General features: G+C 38.9%; 1 protein-coding gene across 2 annotated transcripts in view; it reads right to left on the bottom strand.

The window, feature by feature from the left end:
• Nucleotides 1-21,590, bottom strand: part of ZC3H12C (zinc finger CCCH-type containing 12C) — an 84,686-nt gene extending 63,096 nt beyond the window's left edge. Inside the window, exon 1 of one of the 2 annotated variants that reach the window (XM_020996150.2) lies at nt 21,063-21,590. The gene's annotated coding sequence lies outside the window, so the exon portion shown is untranslated. Of the gene's footprint in view, nt 1-20,553; nt 20,831-21,062 lie in introns of those variants that run through there. The other variant, XM_078156845.1, reaches the window with a different exon arrangement.
• Between the last annotated feature and the right edge of the window lie 1,237 nt (nt 21,591-22,827).

Raw genomic sequence — 22,827 nt, 5'->3', positions numbered from 1 at the left:
TGATCAGTGTGTTAGCAATTAGTTCAGTATATGAATGTCAAAGTAAAGGAATAGCATATATAGGTTGTTTCTCTTTATTTGCTCATTCCCATAGCCAGAAACAGTGAGATATTAAGCACCTAACCTAAAGGTGTTCCGATCTACAATATTCTTGGATCTTTCAAGCTGTTAAAGTGACATAAATCTCTGGGGCAAGCCCCAAGAATCAGCATACATTTAGGTAAGGCCACACTAAAATATATATTCAGATTGAATGGAACAACCACTCACTTCATAATAATGAAACTGATCATACAGGAGCTAGGTAGAAGACAAGTTAAGATAAAGTAAGAAAGCTTGAAGCAACTTAATTGAGAAAGGAGGTCCTCACCAACCAGGTGAATTATAGTTGAATTAGTACAAACTGTATATCACCATGATTAATATATAACTTAAACTTATCCTCACCAAAACCTCACACAGCTTAGGCAAACAGGACTACAATGGTCAAATGGCAATAATAAGACAATAAAGCTAAAATCCTCTCCTAACTCACGCCTCTACAGTATGACTGGCCTCTGGAGCCCCTTACTCCCAGGGATGGGAAAGGATAGTGAGTAGACACTGGAGAGCTCTTCGAAGATTCTCTATTTAAAGAGGACAGCCATCTCATAATTTCCCACCTGGCTATCGGACTAAATCATGTCTCTAACCAGGCACCTCTCCCTCCCCACTCTTTCAGCTTCTTTATATGTGTTGTGGTCCCCTCTCAGATAGGCAGCTCTTTCAGGGCAGGGATTATTCTTTTGCCTTTCTTTGTATCCCCAGTACCTGACACATAGTAGACCTTTATTGTCTATTAACTGACATTAGCATTTTTCCAATCAATAGTAAGTTAAAGTATTTTTCATATGGTTATATATAGCTTTATTTCATCTGAAAACTAATCATACCCTCCCACACACACTTTTCACCATTCTTCAATAAACTGTAAGTCATTGGTATGATTCAATTAATATATGGATCTATAGAATTTAGTATGGCTTTTTATCTTTTGGACCAAGATAATTTACAAAAAGAATTTCTGTGATGGTTACATTAACTACCTGTAACATTCTTAAAATTAATATAATTTATCTTTCTTTAAAAACACTGATCAGAGACAGAGAACATTATGAAGTGCAAAACGGATACTTTTGATTACATTAAATTGAAAAGTTTTTGCACAAAGCCAATGCAACCAAAATTAGGGGGGAAGCAGAAAATTGGGAAAGAATTTTTACAACCAGTGTCTCTGATAAAGGCGTCATACCTAAAATGCATAGAGAACTGAATCAAATTTAAAAGAATACAAGTCATTCCTGAATTGAGAAATGGTCAAAGAATATGAACAGGTAGTTTTCAGATGAAGAAATTAAAACTATCTATAATCATGTGAAAAAATGCTCTAAGTCACTATTGATTAGAGAAACACGAATCAAAACAACTCTTAGGTATCAACATCACACCTATCATATTGGCTAACACAACAAAACAAAAAAATGATAAATGCTGGAGAAGACATGGGAAAATTGGAACACTAATGCATTGTTGGTAGAGTTGTGAACTGATCCAACCATTCTGGAGGGCAATTCGGAACTATGCCCAAAGGGCTATAAAAATGTACATACCAGCAATACCACTTCTAGGGCTGTGTATCCCAAAGAGATCATAAAAATGGGAAAAAGACCCACATATACAAAAATATTTATAGCAGCTCTTTTTGTGGTGGCGAAGAATTGGAAATTGGGGGGATGCCCATCAATTAGGGAATGGCTGAACAAGCTGTGGTATATGAATGTGATGGAACACCTTTATGCTATAAGAAATGATAAGCAGGCAGACTTCAGAAAAACTTGGAAGGACTTATATGAACTGATGCTGAGTGAAATGAGCAGAACCAGGAGAACATTGTACGTAGTAACAGCCACACTGTGTGATGACTGACTTTGATAGACTTAGCTATTCTCAGCAATACAAGGATCTAAGACAACTCCAAAAGACTTAGGATGGAAAATGCTTATCCACATCCAGAGAAAGAACCATGGGGTTTGAATGCAGATCGAAGCATACTGTTTGCTCTCTCTCTCTCTCTCTCTTTTTTGTTTTGTTTCTTCATTCTCATGTTCCTCCCATTTGTTCTATTTCTTCTTTACAACATGACTAATGTGAAAATGTTTATATTTTCATATATCATATTACATGCCGTCTTGGGGAGGGGGAAGGGGAAAGAGGCAGACAAAATTTAAAACTCAAAAGCTTATGGAAGTGAATGTTGAAAACTAAAAATGAATTGATTAACTAAAATTAAAAAAAAAACCACTGGTCAGAGTTTACAGAATTTCAGTATGCTTTATTTAATCTAAATATTTAGAAAGAACTCATTGATTTTATGAGTCTCCTTAACCCATAGCACAGACTCTTTTTCAAGCCAAGCTTTTCCCAAAAAGTACATTAAAGAATTCCCACTTATTTAGGTACTCATCCTTAAACACACCTTTTACTAATTCAATTCTATTCAGAGATCAAGATAGTCAAAAACCACCTAGTTATTACCTGTCTTCTCAGAATGAACACTGCAAACAACTGAACAACCATGTCTGTTCAGGACAGTATGCTATTGTTTGAATAGAATCTTAAATGGGAGTTAGAAAAGTTGCAAAGTCCTAGGTTCAGCTAACTTATTATGTAACTAAAGGCAAATCACTACTTTCTGTTCCCATCTTTACTGGAGTCAAAGACTGTCGAAAAGAGAATAAGCTCTGTTTTGGACATGCTGAGTTTGAGGTGCTGACAGGACACCTCGTTTGAAATGTCCAACCGGCAGCTGATGGTGTGTGACTGGAGCTCTGAAGAAAGACTAGGACTGAATTAAATAAATATGGGAAGCATCTATAAAGAGATGATAACTGAACCCTTGGGAGTTGATGAAAGAATATAGATCAAAACAAGAAAATATCTAGGAAGAGAAGGCAGCAACAGTGCTAAATGCTGCAAAGAGGTCAAGAAGATGAGAATCGGAAAAAAGCCCATTTTAATAGCATTTAAAAGATCATTGGTAACTTTGGAGACTGTAGTTTCAGTTGAATGATGAGGTGAACAGCCAGACGATTGAAGGTTTAGAAGAGAGGGAGAAGAGAGGAAATGGAGGTGCCTAGTGTACTGGGCTTTGTCAAGAATATTTAGAAGGGAAGGAGAGACATGGGATATCTAGTGGAGAGACATAGGCTATGTTGTCTTCAGAGATGAAGTGAAGCAGGAGATGGGGAAGATGATATTAATGAGATGTGAGATGAGGAGAGAAGAGAGAGCTCTTGGAAGACGGCCTCTCCTGGTTGTACCTATTCTTTTCCTACTGTCTCTTCTAACCCCTCCACTTTTCAATAAATAAATAAATGTCTAGATTCATTTAGGAACCTTTACTGACCGCAAAAAAAGAGAGAAAGAAGGCTGTAAGGAACCCAGCAGACTCAAGGACATTCTATCACACTCCACAGCAAGACATGAGAAAGGTAAATCAAGAAGCTGAAACATTCCTGTGGTTTCCGCAGTAAGAGCTCTAGCTCTGGAGTTATTGTACCTCGATTCAAAGTTCACCTCTGCCATTTACTACCTGTGCGACCTCTGGCAAGTCACTGAACTCCCCTGGACCTCAGCTTTCTCATTTACGACATGGGGAGGGCGTGGATTTGATGGCACCTGAGATCTCTTCCAGTTCTAGATGTGTTTCTATGAGAACACCACAGGCATGGAACCACGCCAATATTTCCTGACTCTAAACTTGTCAGGTAAAGGAAATTTTCCTCGATTCTACTACCTCTTCTGGTTTTGGCCCCACCTAGTTACCTATTTAACAGAGGTTAACTCGGCCTCTGGCTTGATATGTTTCATTCCCTCACATCCACCATGGGAGGCCAAAGGAGTATTTCCAGTTTAAAAATATTTCGAATGAGTTATGAACTACCATACTATGGTTTCAAATATGAACTCGGTTACCACCTTTGTACTCTTCTTAAAATGTAACAATCCAATTATACTCACATAATTTTATGAATGTTTATGTTAATAGAAGTAAAATAGGTAGATTAGACTCAAAATATAAGTATTGGAAAAATTAGGTAACTTGGAACCCCAAAGTGGCAAAACACTACGGTCTAAAGAGCAAGGGACTACCAGGTCAGCAAACTACTGCCCATGGCCAAATCTGTCTCCCCGAAGCTAAGAAAATTTTTAAATGTAAAAACTATTCTTAGTTTTCCCACCATACAAAAACAAGTGGGCAAGGCCATAGTTTGCTGACCTCTGGAATTAAGTGAAGAGACCTGCCCTAAAACCTAGGCTCTGACATTTATTATCTGTGTAAGCATGGGCAAGTCATTTAACCTTTCAAGGACTCGGCTTCCTCATTTGTAAAATGGGGATAATACTTGCACAACCTACCTCACAAAAATTTGTGGTAAGGATTAAATGAGATAATGTATTTGTACCTTTAAAGTGCTATACAAAGCAAAGCTATCACCATTATTATTAACTCTTTTTCTGAGGATGGAAATTATAGAACTAAGATGATCCACAATCCTAAAATTCTGTATTTGAAAGTAACTCCTCTGAAGAAAGTTTCAAAAATTACCATGAAAAACCACACAGATGTTTTTAACAGTCATGCACAGCCAGAAGGTCTGAAATTTCACATTTTGTTAGGAAACCTCTAATTATAAATTTAATTTCTATTCCAAGACAAAGTGAAGCATCTAATCAAGGCAACAGGAAAAAAAAAAAAGACTCCCATCACCTCACCCTTTGATTCCTGGCCAAAAAAAAAAAATCTGGTGTTTTATAAGTCTGTGTCTGTCTCTGTTTTTATGGCTCTATGAAAGTGTGTGTGTGTGTGTGTGTGTGTGTGTGTGTGTTTCAACATACCAATGAACACAATGCAAACTATGCCACATGATCAGTGGAAACATAAAAACCTCATTTCATCTTCAGCTGGGAAAAAGTAATCTCATTGGTGTCCTTCTCTACCTCTCCTTCCCCCCATAAATACCAAATCATAGATATCCTGATGTATTTTGAAAAGAATGCAACTTTATCTATTTTTAGAGGATAGAAATATTCCATTTAAATGCTAGGAAACCTACCTTAGTGTTGCAAACATAGTAGTCACAGTTGTTCCCTTTCCTCATTTTCAAGTTAAAAAAAAGTTTAAACTTTTTATTCTAGAAAGCACTTATGTAGGATTTCATTTTATAACTTGGCTGATGGGTCTACTTTCACGTAGAAAACAATCAATCTTGTGGAATTTTAAGATTTCATTATTAAAAATCAATTTTACCATAACTTACCTGATAAATTATAGGCATAAATGATTAGTTCCACTGAATCAGTGGACCCATTTCCTGAATATCGTGACTGAATTTTACCATAGTAAATACATAGTAAATAAACACAAAAGTGTTTATTATACTTAAAATATTATAGTTAAAAAAATTTTAAAGCAAAAATGCTTTATATAAATTTCAATCAATTAAATTTTCAGTTAATCCTATGGATGGATAATTTCTCTCTGGGAGAAAGGGTATCTTGTGTGTGTGTGTGTATGTGTGTGTGTAAGCTTACATATATGGCTTAAATATATATTGTATATTAAATTTTTACCATCTAAAGACGGTCAAGCATGCAAATATACTGGAATATATGAGTAACATATTTTAATTAATATTATTGGTATACTTATAATACTCATCAATCCACTCAAACTTTCAAAATCAGCCACTGTTGTAAACACATTACCTTTCTGTTATTTCGCAATTTATGTACCCCTTATGACAGCTAGGTGGTACTATATTCAAGTAAGCTTCTAAACAGCTATTAAACAGGTCTAAGAACTGTTTTGTCAAGCTGTATGAACCTTAAATTTAACAACAGTAAAGGCTACCACTTCAATGAGCTTGTACAGTTTTTTATCTCTGAACAGAGAAGTAGGCAAGTGCTTAAATGCACAGTTAATATAACTACCACTAATAGAAATAAGTTAACATTAGAAAAGAGGGGCTTCTCTTTGTATTCCACCAGAGAGAATTGTTTTTTAAAAAAAGGCGTTACAGGGCTCAACTTCAGGATATGCAAACTGGTATTCTGTTATTATATTCCTTGGAAAATGCCCAGCTCCCAATTTTCCTAAGCATAAATCTGGAAAACATTAAGAAAAAAATACTCCAGCAGATTTCAGCTGCTATAACAGAAAAAAAAAAAAGAAACATGTTCTTTAGTTTAACTAAGACTAGGAGCAAGGCTGTAATATTAGGGCCAACCTACACATGAGAAGTGAATTAAAATCAGTACAGCTTGGTTATATCAGAGTCCCATTTCCTATATGGGAAAAGAGAAGCACCAATTTCAACAGATCATAGAACCATAATTTGTCAATGAGAAGAAACATTACATTCAAATATGTGACTCTGGGCAAGTCACTTCATTTCCTATAGTTAAAGAAATGAAATGACTTGCCCAGAGTCACATAGTTTATAAGTGACAGTCAGATTTGCCCCAGTCACATAGTGTCAGAAGTGAGATCTAAATCAAAGTCTTTTCTGATAAAAGTACAATACTCTTTTCATGACACTTCACTGCCAAAAACTTACTAGCTAGCATTTTGTTTCAAGAAGGCAGACTAAATTACCAATTGACCCTTAAGTATTTCTTATTATCCCTTCGTAATGAATCAAATATTGTCAAAAAAAGTTATTCTTTTAAAGTGATGATTAAAAAACCCCCAAAAATCTAAAATGTGAAGTTAAATAGTATCAAGGTAAAAAAAGACCTCACTTAATTTAATCAATTACAATTATATCAGAAGACTGCACTAATATGGTGAAGTCCTAGGAAGCAGGCTCCCGGGACATTCATGTGGATTCCCTGCAAACGCTGTTGTGGGCTCAGAGGTTGAGAGGTTGTGACCCCTCAAAGACTCAATTACAAGATGGGTCGTCTGCAAGGAATTCACAGACTCAAGCATTCTTTAAGCCAAGGTGGCAAAGTTTATTATTACGCTTTTCAGCGGGCAAGGATTCTTAAAGGATCCTACCACCTTAGAGAGGTACAGTTAAAGATTATATAGGATAAAATACAATAAAACATGTGACAAATATGCTAACTAGGGGATTCAGGGTGGGATTAGGGAGTGGTTAAGGAGTGGTCAGTTCTTAAAAGAACATGCACTTCTTGTACCTACTGCGCAGGTGTTTTACCCAGAGTTCATTAGGAAAAGCCCACAATGGGGGCCACGTGGAGGGTGTGGTTTTAGGCCTGCTATGTCACTAAGTCAACCAGAGTTCAGGGTAACTGAGAGTTGTCCAGTCTGCCACCAATCAATGCCTTGTTTGACAAGATAGATGTAGGGAGTATACATATGTCTTAAGTCTAGAATACAGTTAATGAGGAGCCCAGGATGTAGATAATGTGGTAGGGCAGTAGGATAGGACATTAGTGGTTAAGAATGTCTTTATGATCCAGTGCAAAGCCAGTTTAAACTAATAAATCCTTCAGGTGCTGTTTGGAACTGCACCAGGGAGAGAGATAAGCTGGGGCCCACTCATGAGTAATTGCTAGGCACAGGGTCCTTGGGCTGGGGAGAAACTGTCAGGGACAGTGTTTCTGAGGCTAGGGAGAAATTTGGTCCCAAGTACAAGCACCCAAACATAAGCACCCAAGCATAGGCACCCAAGCACCACATCAAGAGCAGGCATTATCTTTTACTTTTCTTTGTATCCCCAGCACTTAGCACAGTGCCTGACCCACAGTAGGTGTTTAATAAATGTTTACAGAATGACAAAATGACTCTCCTGTCCAACTCCTATCCTGATTAGAAGGGATATTCTTCACAATCAAAGCCAAAAGCACAGAGTAATATAAGGAATAAAAATGAAAGCCAAGATATGACACACATTGATAGTCACAGAATAAAGATAGAATCAGCCCACATTATTGTGAGTAGGAAATTAGTGAGATTAACTGAGGACAGGGAACACAAAGTAATTTTATCATCTACCTCAAACAGGACATAATGGAGATGAAAGCCCTTTGAAAGAGCTGCAAGGGCTATAAAAACACAAGGTATTAGCGACAAGAAAACAATGGTATCTCACTTAACTGGAGGTCATACATCTCCACATAATTAAACACTAGGAAACAAGCAAAAAAGGCCTCTAAGCTGTCAAAACAGATATAACAATACATCCCATAAAGGCTCAGGGATCATACTTGTAGAAGTCTCACAGACCCTCAACACAGAGCCTATAATTTTATCTTAGACACCTAATATGTTAGGTTATCTGTTTTCCCAATCTACATGCAGCACATAAGAAAGGAACTGCAAAAGGCACCTGCACGCATACATACACATACTTGACAACAATGATCAGAAAGAAAAACTATAAAAAAGAAGAAAAAACATGGTAGTACGGAACCATTTCACATAGGGGCAAACACACACTAACATACGTCAGCAATTACTGGGCATAGTGCTGTGTATCACAGCACAAAATAATGATGGATGCTGGGATGGATAGCCCAGTACAGAAACTGAGGAGAAAGCTGGATGGGTTCCCTGTCCATAAATATTTAAGGTCTTATCAACTGGAAGACATATTTAGATGTGTTCTTGCTTGAGTCCAGAAAAAAGAACTAGGACCAAGGTTGGGAGAGGGAGGTGGGGAGAAGAAGGGGGCAGAACAGAGAGATTGAGGTTGATTTGGCTCAATATAAACAAAGACTATGTGTGTATACATACATACATATATAAATATAAATGTATATCTCTCTCTACAGAGAGAAACACACACTCTCCATTAATGGAGTCATCAAAAAATGGAATGGGATGATGTAAGATGACTTCTTCATTAATGGAGGTATTCAAGCAAAGGCTGAACAGTCACTTATTAAAGAATACTGCAGAGGAAATTTATGCTTCAGGCAGGCCGAGTTAAATCAAATGACCTTTAAGGTACATTACAACTCTTAAGAACTGATTCTAATAATCCTGTAAAGGTCGAATTATAATCCAATATTACTTAAGAAGTCAAGTATATGCCCAATACATTTTAGAAAGAATACAATTAAAATGATTTTTATAAAATTTTGGAAAGCTTCTGTTACTTGTAAAATTCAGATATGTGAAATACATCATTCTCTGATAATACTGAATAAGGTATTATCACACTCTCATCACCAGAAAGACAAAAGCATGGCTCCTCAAAATCATTACTATAATCACAATACATTCTAAGACAAATATATTAGAAGATTTTTTAAACATTTTACTCACTGGCTCAAGATGGTTATTACAACAGCCTTCTAAATCATTTTCCTCCTGTGAACTACTTTACATCAGAATAATTTTCCTAAAACTTATCATTATAACTAGTATATTGGTATTAACCCATGAAATGATGTAAAATACAAAATGGCACTACATACTGGGAGATCACTTTGGCTTTTGCAGTGATGGTAGTGGCCAAGTGGAAGAAAAGAAGGTAGAATGTATAAAGAATCATATATTTTTTAAAGTACTAATTTGGCTATTTGGTACTCTAAATGTGAGATTACTGTTCAGTGACCAATGAGGAGGTCAAAGGAATGGAACCATATCAAAACTGATGTTCTCATTATAAATGAAATGGGAAAATAAAGAGAAAATTCAATTAAGCAGAAGAATGGCTCACAGGTTCTCTTTCTTGGAAAAGTAAATAAAGGAATCGATGAATTTGGTTTTATCATGCATCCAAAGGCAACAAGAAACATTTTATGGGACACTTGGTCAATCAATCAACAATATTTTACTAAGCACCTGCTATATTACCCACACACCAGTAGGTGCTGAGGATTCAAATACAAAAGTGAATTAGTTCCTGCTCTAACAGAGTTTACATCCTACTAATCAGCTACAATAATTAGAGGTTAAGTACAAAATACATATTATAATGATAGGCAATGGGGCATTAATAGCTGGGAGAAATCAGAAAAGGTCTCTTGAAGGAATTGGTGCTTGGGTTAGCCTTTGAAGAAGCAGAGGTGAGGAGGGGGCACAATTGAGACAGGAGACTGCTTGTGCAAAGGCACTAAGTTGACAGATGAACTATAGGGTGGCAGAAACGGCAAAAAGGCTGGTATGGCTGGCCTTTAGAGTGCATAAAGGATAATAATATGTAATAAGCTTGGAAATGTAAGCTACAGTCAGATTATGAAGGTTTTTAATGCCAAATAGTTTACATATAGGGCAATAAGGAGCCATTGGAGCTTATTGATCAAGGTAGTGATATGGTCAGGTCTGTGCTTCAGGAATAGCACTTTAACAGCCATTTGGAGATGGACAGAGAGAAGATGCAGAAGGGCAATTAGAAGGCTACAGAACAGTCCACATTAGAGATAACAGTCTGAACTAAGGTGAAGGCTATTTGAATTGAGGCAAGAAATCAACAGACACAGGATCTGTTCAAAATGAGTGTGATGACATTAGACATGAATAGTACCCAATGTCACAACAAACATGGGAGTCACTTCCAAAATATGGGAGTCTATATACATTCAGACCACTGACTTGTTATAGAATACCACAAAATCAATACCGAATTGGAACAAATAAAGAGAACATATGATATTGAGGCATTTTATATTGAGGCAGCTCCAACTCAACTTCAACGAGCTACTGAAAAAAAAAAAACAACAACAGGGAATAGAAAAAAAGAACAGGCACTAGTGGCAGCTATCACAATATCCTACAGAAACGTAATCCATGTAAATTAATCCCCAAAGAGAGAACAAAAAAGCCTAGAAACTTCCTAAGCCAGCAAATAATTTCCTTTCAAAGCACTGAGATACAACTGCTAAGATTAACACCAGCCTAAAATATAAATTTGTTTGCAAAACCTTACAGAGATATATGATGGAAGAACCTTTGGTGAGAAAGCTTAGCATGCAATTCAAGTAAGATTATTCTGAGGGCATTTATGGATGGAAGTAGAAGGAGGATGACAAACAAACAAAAAAGATCCCTGTAACTTGTTCGTCTATCAATAACCATACACCAACCACATTTGGATTCGAACAAAGTTTCCAATGTGCTGCATCAAGACACCAAAATAGCACTTCACCCTGTGTTTATTGTTTGGTTAAAAAAAGACTCTGCAGGGCAAAATGAAGACTTACAGGCTCTCCTCAAATAAGCTACACACCACACGTTAAGGCCATACAAAGTCCCCAAACAAATGAGACTAGAGATATAATTTTTTTAGAAAACCTAATGAGTTTCAACATCAAGCAATTAAAAAAGAGAGATTTAAGTTCACCAAGTGCTCACTAGTGTTACAGAGGATATTCTATTCAAAGTCCAAAGAAGGGGATTCCCAACTGATGGAAAAGTTCCACTGGTGTTCATACTAGCAGGTATCATTATTCCAATGACCTTAAGCCCTAGGGCACTAAAGGGCCTTCTGAATAAAGACCCATTGCACTGAAGAGATCAGTCTAACTTTCCACAAATTAAAAAAAAAAACCCAAAGTGGTTAAAGAATATACATTGCTCAGATTATGACACATAGTTTGATATTAGTCTATTAAGTACATATGTATATCTTAGACATGGACTACGAAGTGGATGGGCTCAGAACTAAAGGCCAGATCAGTCTGTATTTCAAGCGGAAAGCTGTAGAACATTTCCATAATCTCAACCTGTTCCCTGAAACACAAATCTTATGTTTTTAGCACCAATGTTTTTCCACTGATACAAAGAGTAATGGAAAGATACACAGCAAATTTAAGCAGGTTGCTCAAGGCCATCAGAAAAGGAGTGGGCCAGTCATTTAGTAAGAATTTGGTATAAAAAAAAAAGCAGCCCAAGTGTTACACTGGTCTTCACAAAATATTAACAGAACCAGAGAGGAAGGCCTCCAGCATAGTGAGCGACTGCTCTAAGATGAAATTATACAAAAACATGGACAAGGATCACATAGCATAAAAATGCATGGATGAGTTGTGAACTGTAGTACCAGTGATGTGTGTACCTACAATGAGATTGCAGATCTTTTGAAGCACTGAATATAGTACTTACATTATTATGTATATATGTGCATATGTGTATATATATATATACACACACACACACACACACACACAAATACACATAAACACATCTGTATATAGTCTATCTTCCAAACTATAAATTCCTTGAAGGCAAGTTTCAGAAGCAGCTGCTTCTCTTCACTTCCCTCAGCCCATCACAATTCCTCTCTATGCACTGCTCCCAATTTCCTATTGAGCCACATGCAAGGCTGAAGGTAAGGACCTACCTCAGTGGTGACCACTAAAAGTCCTGGCATTAGGCAGAGAGCTAAATCAACCATCAGAGTCTTTTGGTGGATGAGCCATGCACCTGTTCAATCTGAGTCTGTGACAGTCTATCTGAACTGCTGACTCTAAAATCCACTTAATATCAAGTTTATTTGTTTCGATTCTTATCTCTGGCATCGGAGTTTCTGATCCCTAATACTCATTCTGTTTCCTTGGAGTCTAAACCTATTTTTGTCACTTGACCTTACCATCAGAGTCTTTTTACCTTGCCTATTTAGTCTTCAGACCCACTGGTGATTGATACCTATACAAACATTCCACTCTTGGCTACTAATCTGATACCCAGCTGTTGCCTTCACCTTTACCACCAGCTTTCAGGTCTATTCTTGGGTCTTATCCACTTCTGCATCTATTCCCCAATGCTACACTGTTAGTCTAGGTGAAGGGGTGGGGTATCTGCAGACTTGAGGCCAAACGTGGCCCCCTAGGTCCTCAAGTGCAGCCCTTTGACTAAATCCAAACTTCACAGAACAAATCCCCTTAATAAAAGGATTTGTTCTGTGAAACTTAGACTCAGTCAAAAGGCCCCACCCAAGGACCTAGAAGGCTGCATGTGGCATCGAGGCCGCAGGTTCCTCACCCCAGGTAGGGTCTACTCTACTGGTCCCAGTTCATCCTGTGTCCATGGCACTCATTTGACAATTTACTGATTATCCATATCCCTGCTCCCTTCCATTACAATTACAATTAAGAAGAATGACTATAGGAAGAAAGGAAGGGAACAAATGTTTACACAGCACCTCCCATGTGCCAGGCATTGCGCTAAGCACTTCTACAAATATTATCTCATTTGGCCTTCACAACAATCCTGTGAAATAGGTGCATTATTATCCCCATTTACAGCTGAGAAAACTGAGGCAAATAGAGGTTAAGTGACTTGCTCAGAGTCATATAACTGACTAGTAGTGTCTGGGGCCATATTTGAGTGCAGGTCTTCCTGACTCCAGGCCCTGGGCTTTGTACAACCAGTGGCTTCTAATGAGGCCTATGTGACGAACCACAGAGATTTAAATCATCAAAAACTTTTAAGAAGAAAGTCTACTATGTTTTTCTCATTTCTATTGTTTAGTACTAATACAACATACAAAAGAGTAAAGAAGAAAGGAGGAAAAATATTAAGATCCTTAAACATATCTAAAATCATTTTTTAAAACCACATATTGGCAAAATTTTCTCAGTTACACTTGAAACTTCCATTCAAATCAACCCTGACTAGCATAAATGACTTAGAAAACTGTGTTCCTAGATAATTCTTATGCAGTGTTCTCTCCTATGTAGGCCAGTTCCGGGAACAATTGCATACTTTAAAAAATTCCTTCTCAAGCAGTTACGTATTTTAATTGGGATCCAAACTGAATATTCAAAGCAAGTTAGTACAGATCTTATTTTTTTTAATTATGATTTGATCTAAAAAAAGAACAATTCCTATTTTTAATATTAGTAGTTAAAAGATTTTGATAAAAATGTTTCAGAAATCTCAAAAGTCATTTGATCATGTACCACACAGAGCAAGAGAGCGAATTTTTTTATTACATTGTTATTACAAGAAAACATCCTCAACTCATTTAAACTCTCCTCTGTTTCAACTACTGTAAAACTGTCTGGATTTAAAAGGGTAAAAAGTCGGTCTCATTTAAAGTTTGAGTTACATAACCTTTTAAAAAGAATATACTATTTCCACATTGTTAACGGAATAAAGGAAATTTTGGAAAGTCCTAGATAGGCTTTTAATAAATAAGAATCTTAATATTCAAAGTAAGAAACACACTACTGCATAAGGTAGCTCATTCTACTTCAGGACAGCCCAGGTTGTTCAAGCTTTTCCTCACATAAAACTAACATCTGTGTCTATGTCAAATGTACTCCCTGGTCCTCTTGCCGACACATTAAGCCAGTCTGTTTCCTATTTTAGATTAAAGTAATAGCCTCCTTAAAATGGTGCCTAGAAGTAAACATAATATTCTAGATATGGTCTGACCTAACCAGAATAGTGATTATCACTGACTTGGTTCAGGACCCTTTATTTCTACTGACATAATTTAACACGCCAAGGTCTTTTTCATATGCCCTAATATCAAATCAAGTTTGTCTCCATCCTGTAATTGCACAGGTTAAGTTTTTGAGCCTAAAATACAGTATGTACATATACTCCCATTACATTTTCTAAAAATACATTTTAATGCCTTTTTTCTTTAGACTATCATATCTTGGGGAGAACACCCTCCCTTTCTTTCACATTAAACACTCCCCTGTGAGCAAAAAAATAAAATCAGCAAAAAAAAAAAAATCCAATACAGGGATCTCACTCAACCACACATACAAGATTCTGCTCTCATAGTTCCCCACCTCCCTGTTGACAGAAGGGATATGTTTCATTATTTGTTCTCCATGATCTTCAATGGTTTTTCTATTATACAGAGTTCAACTTTCTTTTAGTGAACACTCAATCAATAAGCAGGTAGTAAGTGTCTTCTATGCACCAGGCCTTAATGTGTTGTGCATATTAATTCTCTTGGGGGGCACATTTCACTTTGCATCAGGTCACACAAAAGTTCCCAGGAGTCTCTGAATTGCTCATGTTCTACCATTTCTTAATGTACAATAATAATTTATCAGAATTTTTTTCAGCCATTCCCCAATTAATTGGCTCCTAACTTGTTTTCAGGTGTTTGATACCACAAAGAATGCTGCTATGAACATTTTGGTATGCATGTAACTTTTCTTTCCATTTTTTTACTTCCCTTAGGATATATAATCAATAATGTGATCACTGGATCAATAAGTAAGTAGAGTTTCATTACTTTTCTAGCATATCAAGTCACCATCCAGATAGTTGGACCAATTAATAGCTTAATCAACAACTTCCCGTAATCTTCCACCAATGACTGTTCTATTTGCAAATTTTTAGGGTGTGAGGTAAAACCTCAGAATTGGTTTAATTTTCATTTTCTTTTACTATTAGTGATTTGGAATATTTATAGTTTGGAATTCTTTTGAAAACTTCATATCTTCTGAATACTTGCTACTGGGAAATGGGTCATGGTACTATATTTGTCAACCCACTATATATGTGTGTGTGTGTGTGTGTATGTGTGTATACATATATATGAAAAAAAATCCAGTGAATATATACATATATATAAAACACTAGATTTTTTTCATTGATAATGGATACTCTTAATTACATCTTGTTAGTTTCAGCCCACTGTTTCCTCTGTTGAGACTCTTTTGAATTATGGTTCAGGAATATTAGCTAACCTTACCAGTCTAGTGTCATCAAAACATTTCAGCAAATTTAGTATCTCTTCATCTAAATATCCAATTTTTAAAAAAGGTGATCAAAATGGTGGCAAAACCCAGGGCTCTATCTCTAGGGATACTTCCACCTTCCCAACTTCAATACTTTATATATTATACTGACTAATCAAGATGTAAGATTCATTCTATAAGCTACAACTCCTTTTAACTCTATAGTATCACTGTCCAACCTACATATTTGTCCATCTTATCCCCAAAGATATGAGGGATTTTACCAAATCAATAAGATAACATAGTTCACTTAAAAGTGAAGGCTAACCCTGTTAAACACTAGTTTAATAGCAATTTTCATTTAAATACTGAATGTGTTAGTTACAAATAATTATTTGTGAGTAGTTAGGGAAACAGTGAGAACTAGGAGCTAGCCTGAGTTCACTAAGAATAAGTAATGCTAAACTAACTTCATTAAGTTTTTTTGATGGGGGTTTCTACTCTTGCATATTAGAATACTTTTTGGAAGACAGAGGATTTTATTAAAAAGCAAACAAGGACAGCATGGAGTAGTAGAATGTTGAAAGTGGAAATCAGGAACACCAGAGTTCAAATCCCATATCTGGCACCGAGTAATTATAAGTCATTTAATGGGTCTGAATCTCAATTTCTTAATCTGTAAAACAGGGGTACAATAAGACCTGTAGTACTTACCTCACTGGGCTATCAGAAAGTTCTGGTAAAATAATGTATGTAGAATCCTTTACAAACCTTAAAGTGCTATGCCAGCCATCATTTTAAGAATCACTGCTTTAGAATGTACACATCTGATACTTGAAAATCAGCTGGCCAAATAAATCAAATGTTTATAAATAACCCGGCTTAAGATATAGCACATCCATATCACATTCTTGGCTGTCAGTGCTATTTACCCAAGGGTGTGGTCTCTGGAGCCTATTCAAGGCATTGTTTTGCCTCTGCCTTAATAAGAAATTGTCTGATATGTATTATTCCCAGGTGTTAGGAGTGTTATTTCCTCCTCCTGCTTACTCTGCCAACCACTGGAAAGTGCATTTTTATGCCCAGAATCCATTCTGGAAATAGGAGGCTAGATACTTGGCACCATTATTACAAATTACTGAGAAAATATGTGTCATGGGATGCAGTGGAGTTTAGGAGAAAAAAATGCATTACTAAATATACATAATTTTCCCTGTTAATAGTGACAAATTTTGTGATCGTTCGAATTCTGGTGCTACTAAAGCCTGAGACACAAGAAATGAAATACTATTGAAAATCCTTTGGTCATTCCTCTCCCCCTCAAAAACACATCAAAAAAAGAAGTCTTTTTTAAAAATCCAGACTCCTAGAACTACCTCTGAGTTTTGGGGGTTTACAATCTTAAGTTTATAAACTCTGTTTCTTTTCTGAACATTAAGGCTTTTTTGGGTATATTTCTGGCTCACCAGGTAATTTCTGAGCTTGATGGAACTTAAGAAAACTTCTAGTCCTATTCTTTGTTTTTACAGATAAGGAAAAAGCAGCCCAGAAAATGAATTCCTTGTCTAAAGTGCTATGAACTCTGTAAGGGCTTTAGCTAAGGTCTTTAGATGCCTAGTCCAAGCCCAGCACTCTTTCTTTATGCCATTTGGTATAAACATACGCATTGCCCAACCTATTACATAGTTCTCCAGGAATAACCTCTTATGTGGAACAGCTGGCCAAAGTACTTTACAGTGAGGTTTTGCTATAAGGAATATTTTATGACATTACTGCAAAATGACACTAGTTGGGGCAATGTCATGTAGGCCCACTTGTATTTTTCCAATTATTAATAACTTTATACCAGACTACTGCTTACCAGCTTTATGTTTTACTACTCCCACACATGTATCTTTCGTTCCAGTTAACCCAAATACCACATCATTCCACGAACATGTTCCATCTATATTCCTATTTCTCTGCCTCTTTCCATCCAACATTTAACAATAAGGAACTAGAACACAGGGATGAAATAAATAATGGCTGGAAATAGAGACCTGGATCATCCGCAAAGAAGTGATCACTGAAGCTATGGGAATGAATGAGATTGGGGGAGAAAATATATTTAGAGACAGAAGAGAAGAGGGTCAAAGAAAATGTTCTGAAGGATGCCCATATTTTGGGAGCCAGAGAGGGAGGATAAAGAATAAGAAGGAATGCTGAGAGAGATAAGAAGGACAAGTGGCCAAAGGTCTTGGGAGCCAGCAAAGAGGAGTTTATCAATATAAGCAAATATGGCAGAAAAGTTAAGGAAGAAGAAAAGACCTTGTGATTTGGCAATTAAGAGGTCAACCGGACTTCTGAGAAAAGTTGCAGTAGTGTGGTGGGAATGAAAGTAAAAGTCCAACAGGTTGAAGAGTCAGTGGGTGGTTAGACAGCAGAGGCAGAAAATATGGGGTACTCTTTCTAGAAGGTTGGTAGTGAAAGGTAAATGGGAAGGATCATGGGAGAGCTGAACATAAGTGTGAATGGAAGGAGAGCCAGTAATGGAGAAAGATTTCAATATGAAAAAGAAAAGAAGGAATGAACAAGGTCCTAGAGGATATGGGAGGGGATCAAGGAGTGAAGTAAGTCTTCACTACTGAGGAAAGCAAGGTAGGAACTCACCTTGGGGGGGGAAGATGGAAGAAGACAAAGAAGTATGGCAGGGGCTTACTGACCCCTTATACTACTTTGCATTATGGTTGTGTAGTCAATCTGTACATTCTTCCTTCCTTCCGATTAGATTATGAGCTACCTGAGAACAGGGACTATGTCTTATGAATCTTTGAGTCCCTTGCTATAACTTGTACAGTCCTTTAGAAATAATAGGTAGTCTAAAAATACATAATAAATAAATTAGAAGTAGTAGTAGAATTTATTCAAATAATGATAGGAAAACTCAATATTCTCATATTCTATACCTTTGCAAAAGAATAAGGAATTTCCAGAGAGGGAAAAAATCCTGAATAATCATTCCTTTATGCTCAATTAATTTGATCTTGGAGGAACACTCTCTCAAAAAATTAATATCAGGATAATATAGTAGTCTCTTGAATGTATGAGTACAAAACCAAATGAAGAATTAAAATAGACAAGAGTTTTAAAGGAAATAGTTATGGAACCAAAATGAGTATGAAAATCATTGTAATCCATTGGAATAAAGATAAGGTAACCAACCTGAGAAGAAAACTTTAGATATCTATTTTCTACTAACCAACTATTTTTGTATCAAATTTGTTTTTTGTTGTTGTTGTTGTTAGGCAATGGGGTTAAGTGACTTGCCCAGGGTCACACAGCTAGTAAGTGTTATGTGTCTGACACCGGATTTAAACTAGGTCCTCCTGAACCCAGGGCCGGTACTTTATCCACCGCAACGCCTAGCTGCCCCCAAATTTGGTATTTTCCCCCATGAATTATCTACCTTTAAAGAAGCCAACTATCTAATTAATCTGGACATTTTAAAATCTGGATACACCTCTAAGCAAAAAGTTAATAAATAATAGAAATGCCACAAATTTTTCTCTTTTCCTGGTCTAAATCATTTTCATTAGCATGTAATGGTATAACTAAGCCTAGATAACAAAAACATGAAAACAAGACTAGGAGCTTGGCATTATTTTATTAATGGTATTTAAATACCCTTTGTGGTTTACCAGATGCTAAAAGCACCTAGAACTAGTCTAGTCTGATTTTAAAATTATTTTCGAAGACAAAAAAGTCTATCTTTTATAAATAGATGGCAAACACATCAAAGGAAGTTTCTTCAGTCTCATCTGAAAAATAATTTTCACAATTATACAGGTGCTGATAACACCAAATTAATTTTCCCTCTAAACAGGGACAAGAGAAAAGAGGACAAAACCCTAAAGCTAGTCCCACAGCATGCATTTTTCTAGGCATTACTATGTCTCTTGTAAAACTACAGCTTTCCTGATCTTGGCTGAGATTTTCTCCCCATTCTAATTTCAGAAAACAACATGCAGTATTTACTTGCCAAGAATAGCAACCTGGAGTTAAGAAAGAGGTGAATTACATACATAGTCCAAAGATGTAAATGGAAATCATGCCTTGACTTCCTTCCTAACATTTTGGATATTTTACTGCCTCAACATTTTCAAGCCTTGCTCAAAAATCCTAGAAACGCTTCTTCCCTTTGATGTTGTATTTGTCATTAACAGAAGACTCTGGATGAAAATGCACAAAACAGGTGAATGTCCCACAGCACTAGCTAAAGAAACACAACACAAGGCAACTTTCACAGATTTCCAAACCCAAGGTCCTTGAGCCCCTGTCCTTTTTACGGCCAGATGTCAATCTGAGGCGAGACACTTGCAGAATTGGGGTGGGTGCTCCCCCCCAAATGCCACAACGCAGCTCCGGGACCCAGATTAGAACTGCCCCGACCCCAGATTCCCAGGATGCTGGTCTGCCCCAAGGTGAAGAAAACCCAAGTTAAAATCACCCCCGGAGAGGTGGGGAAAGGTTGCGGGCGGGACTTTTAAAGGGGCTAGCGGGCTGGTGTCCGGGGCCGCAGCCTTGACCTCCCTCCGGGGCTTGGGGCAGGGCGGCCACGCTGACCGTTTGGTGGGAAGAAAGGATGGGGTCAGGGCACGGCAGGGAGGGCCGAGCCGGGGCCGGCGACCGTTTGAGGATGGACAATCCAGGCGGCGGGTTGGGGGTCAGAGGGTGTGGTCCCTCCCGCAGCTACCCGGGAGACAAGGCGGGGACGGGGGCCAAGGGGAGAGATGGGGAGGTCTCCCCCTGCCGTCTGTCCGTTCTCGGCCCCTTGGACACGGGGCCGGGCTCCGGCCGCCTCCATGTTGGCCGCCCCTCCCCGGGATGGAGCTGGCCGCGTCTCACCTTCCTCGGGGTCTCCACGGCCCTGGGGGGGTGGGGGGAAACCGAGGACCGGGGCAGCCGCGCTTTCCGCTCCGCCCCGGGGCTGCGGCCTCTCGTCTCCGGATCTCACCAATTCGACCTCCGGGGAGCCCCGACCCTCCGGGGCCTGGAAAAGAGCGGCGGCGGCGGTGGCCGGCGGCCCGGGCCGGCAGCCGCTTCCTTCTCCTGGAAACCCCCCGGCGCGCCCCCGCCGCCGCTCCCGCTCCGGCTCCCGCTCGGCTCCGAGCCCGGCCCCAGCTCCGGCGTGCTCCCGGCACGCACGCCCGCCCGCCCCGGCCTCCCAGGGGGCGGCCCCGCCCAGCCCGGCTCCCGGCCCCTTCCCGAGGGAAGGTCTGATCCCAGCGAGAACGGCCGGGACTGGCGGCCGCAGCACCTCCCCCTCCGGCTTTTACAAACGCACACACCAACACACACACACGTATACACACACACTCACACACAAACACCCAAGAATCTGAGGCTCAACCTACTTGCAGCCCGACAACACGTCCGGCTCGTCCGCTCTGCCCGCGCCCTGCCTCCGCCGCCGCTCGGCCTCCGCGCCGCTGCGCTGGGCTCCGCTCGGCCGGCGCCTGTCCCTCACATCCTCCCGGGCCGCCGCCGCCGCCCAGCTCCGCTCCCAGCAGAGTCCCCGGGGTTCCGCCCGCGCCCCTCTCTGGCCCCCTGCTCCTGGGCGCGCGGAGCAAGGCGGAGGTTTCTGCCCCGCTGCTCTCCCTCCCTCCCCCTCCTCTCTCTTTCTCCCTCTCTTCCCTCAGCAGCGGCCGCCGCTGTTTCCTCCTCTTCCCCTTCTCTCCTTTCCTTGTCCTCAAAGCGGGAGAGTTGGCAAACCAGCACCTGCTGCTGGAGATCACCAAGAACTGAAACAGGAAACCCTGAGCCAAGGGGGAAAACCTGGGAGGCGTGGAGAGCAGGAGAGGGGGAGCTGCTTTAACCTGTTCAGCTCGGCCCGGGTGCTGCCCAAACGTCGGGCTGCGTGCCCCGGCTCCTCTGCCCCTCCTCTGGGCTCGCTCTGTCTATCCCAGGGAGACCCGGAGGCTGCTGGATTGGACCGGGATGCTCCGCTAAGGGCTACTAACCCCGGGAAGCTTCCACTCGTTGAAGTCTAGCATTCTTCCCCGCGGCAATAATCTGGCTCCTCCCTGAGCTACTAGAAAAATGAGAGACACCTTCCGAGGCCGGTTTCACTAAATCATTTGCCTGTTTCTCGGTAGTGTGGTGTAGTGGTAGAGAACCTCGAGAGAGTCATGAGACCTAAATTCAGAAGCATAGCCCTGATGGTTCCTGGCTGTGGAACTAGAGGCAAGCCTTCGAATATCCGAGTGCATTTCAAACTTGTGATTATTTTAATCTTCCAAGTCACTGCATACAAAGAAAGTGAAAATAGTTCTTCTATACTGTATATAATACTCTGAAATGCCATATAAGTTAATACTTCATATATACTATTCCAAAATGCCAGGTATGTTAATTCTTCATCCGTATTATATATGATGCTATAAAATACCATATATGCTTCATCCATACCATCTATACTATAAAACACCATATGTTAATACTTCGTACTGTATATATACTATAAAATAATATGTACATTGATTATATATAGACATATATCTTAAGAATCATAAATATGGAATGGCATTAATTAGTTATTTAATAATAAGGAAAGAACAATAAGCATTAGCAAGATTATTAAGGGAATGTAGCACAAGAAAAGAAATTTGTTTAAGAAACTGGGCATTACAGAGAGTAAGCAATAATATTAGAATTTAGGTCAAGTTCTAGGTGAATCCTGGCATCTTTCCTTGGTTAATTCTTAGTTAAAATAGCTGACTGAACTAAGGTTCGTCGCTTAAGGTTCTCACAGTGAAAGGCACTCAGAACAAGCCTTTCTATTTTTGTGTAGTGTACAGCACCCAACACAATCTAGGTCAACCTTGCAGAAAGCTTCAAATCATTTTATCTGACAAAGTATTTGCCTGGATGCAGAATTTCACCAGGTTTTCCTACCCTTTCCAAAGTCCTAGGCATGAAACATCTGTGATCAGGAATTCTTGGAGAATAAAGATATAGTTCAGGACCAATGCTGTGGGCCATGCTTTCCATTTTCATTAAAATCATTGCTTGCCTTGAGCCAGATGCTTTTTCAATTGGGCCAAATTTAGTTCAGCCCTGGATGTGTTTGTCCTCTTTTACTTTATTTGGCTGCCCTAAGTATATTTTAATTGTTGGTGA

This window comes from Phascolarctos cinereus, unplaced genomic scaffold (genome assembly GCF_003287225.1).
Source record: "Phascolarctos cinereus isolate Bilbo 61053 unplaced genomic scaffold, phaCin_HiC Scaffold_726;HRSCAF=1367, whole genome shotgun sequence".
Taxonomy (NCBI): Eukaryota; Metazoa; Chordata; class Mammalia; order Diprotodontia; family Phascolarctidae; genus Phascolarctos; species Phascolarctos cinereus.
The sequence above is the reverse complement of the archived record's forward strand: the minus strand, read 5'-3'. Positions and strand labels throughout refer to the sequence as shown.